The sequence below is a fragment of the Heteronotia binoei genome, chromosome 1, assembly GCF_032191835.1.
Source record: "Heteronotia binoei isolate CCM8104 ecotype False Entrance Well chromosome 1, APGP_CSIRO_Hbin_v1, whole genome shotgun sequence".
Lineage (NCBI taxonomy): Eukaryota > Metazoa > Chordata > Lepidosauria > Squamata > Gekkonidae > Heteronotia > Heteronotia binoei.
Window position 1 is genome coordinate 44,812,470 of NC_083223.1, and position 2,411 is coordinate 44,814,880.

Below are 2,411 nucleotides of genomic sequence, written 5' to 3' on the forward strand. Positions count from 1 at the left end.
ATCACCCTGTTTGTCTACCCATGTGTTGTCTCTATATCTCTCTCCATTTTTCTTAGGACTGTATGTATGATTTTATGAGTATTTTATCTTGTATGTAAGCCTATGTTTTCTGGAATAAATTTTAATTGTTTTACTTAATTAGAGTCCCTAATATTTTAAGCATTAATTTCTGGACGTGGAATCTTGTATACACAGGTAAAAGATCCTGATTAAGCCAGGTGCCCACCATCTGACAATTCCCCATCCTCGTTTTGAGGGCATTTTGGCTTACACCTCATGGTCAGATTACAGCTGTGTGTGCTCTATGTGACACTGCCCTTGAGGACAATCTGGAAATGTCACCTATTCCATAACTCAGTAGCCTGACTATTGTCAAGAGCTAGCCATCAGGAACATAAGCTGCCCATTTTGAAACAGCTCCAGCCTGTTTCTGAGTTCAAATCGTTATTGCATTTAAAATCCACTAATGACCTGGGACCATACATTTGAAGGACTGTCTCCTGCCATATATCCCTGTGTGCCAACAACAATCCTAAGGCAGCCAGTTGTTAACTATCCCAACTGTTTACTATCTATCTGACATTGACAAGAACTTTGGACTTATTCATCATGGCTCCTTCTCTGTGGAATAGACTACCTGAAGAGGTGAAGGGGGATCATATGCTTGGAGATATTCAAGAGGTGCTACAAAGCTTTATAGTTTGGGAGGTGGTTGGAGTGGTTTGAATCTTTTAAGGGGGGGGGGAAGAGTTAGTGTTTGTTACTTAATTTTGGTTTTAACTGGAAATGTTCTTAACTATTATTGTAAGTCTCCTTGAACCATGAGGAAAGGCAAGGTATAAATGTTTTAATTAATAAATAACAATTATCCTTACCTGAATTATTCTTCCCATCTCTAGTCGTGGTCTACAAGTTACAAGACCAGGCTTATTTAAAACAACAAACCCTAGGAACACCATGAAGCAAGCAAAAAATGGTCCCCCATCAGAGGCAATTTAAAGGACTTCCAAAAAATTTCAGCTAATCTCACATTGCTCAAGTGGGAGGATGGGTAGATGCACTGTACATGGAAAATGGCTGCCTAGGAAGGGCAGAGCCTGGTTATAAGCATCTCAATGAAACCCTGCCATTAGCTGGCCCAGTTCAGCCAGAGATACTACATCTCAGGCTAGTATAGTGGCATCCATAGCTCGAGCAGAACTTGGAACAAACTTTTCCAGGCTCCGGCTTTTGCTTGTATGGCATGTATTATGAGCAAAGGCTTAACTGTAAATGTCAGAGCTCAAAGATGGAGTTTCCTGGGGCACGTTTCTGAACACCATGGCTTTCCTCAACTAAACCTGGACTGTCAACTGTTGTCTTGTTTCAACATGTCTGAAGAAGTGTGCATGCACATAGAAGCTTATACCCAGAATTAAAAATTGTTAGTCTTAAAGGTGCCACTGGACTCAAACTTCCTTCTGTTGAAGAGTAGGTCTTTAATCCTAAAAGACATGTATTTTCATTAATCTCTGAACTTTCACAAAATACCATACTTTCCATTCATTATCAGAATTTGGTTGACAATCATCGCTGTCTGGTTTTCCCAAAAGTCAGACTTTGCATTTACGGCTCTTACAAGAGAGCAGTTTGTTCCCAAGGGCTTCTTGACAGCTTATAGCATCCTACTCTGCAATCATTGGCCTTGGAAAAGGATACCCAATTTAAGCAATCATGAGGCTTAAGCACTACTGTGCAGAAAGTTCCTCCATTCTTAGCCCACCGAGATATTGCAAGCAGGACCAGGGCAATCAAGCATAAGTGAAGGGTAATCAAGGAAAGCTGAAGTTGAAAGTGATACCCTCAGAATTTTTGTTCGAGGTCAACTGAAAGCCACAGTGATCATCAAAGCGATCAAGGTACATTTTCCCAAGCTCTAAGGGAAAAAAAGGCTATTGAGGGATTGTATAAGACAGGACAAACCAGCCTTTGCATGTGAAGCAGTGTGGCCACATTGCAGTCATTTCTCCTGGTTCCTGCATTAGTGGTGCAAAATAGTTTGGCCTCATTACTGAGAAAGGATCAAAGGATGGCTGTGCCATCTTTGGTCCAGTACTTAAAAATGAAGATTACACCAGAGAAGATTAGCATGGCCCCTGCGCAAGGATGACACGCAAATTCGTGAAGCGTTCCATATTTTTTAACATGTGGAATTCACTGCCACAGGAGGTGGTGGCGGTCACAAGCATAGCCACCTTCAAGAGGGGTTTAGATAAAAATATGGAGCAGAGGTCCATCAGTGGCTATTAGCCACAGTGTGTGTGTATATATAAATTTTTTTGCCACTGTGTGACACAGAGTGTTGGACTGGATGGGCCATTGGCCTGATCCAACATGGCTTCTCTTATGTTCTTATGTGTCACATTGAAGGG

General features: G+C 41.4%; 1 non-coding gene across 1 annotated transcript; it reads left to right on the plus strand.

The window, feature by feature from the left end:
• Positions 1 to 2,074: 2,074 nt before the first annotated feature.
• On the plus strand, positions 2,075 to 2,180 carry LOC132589242 (U6 spliceosomal RNA). Its single transcript, XR_009556563.1, has one exon. It is a non-coding gene; the product is annotated as a U6 spliceosomal RNA (small nuclear RNA).
• Positions 2,181 to 2,411: the final 231 nt, after the last annotated feature.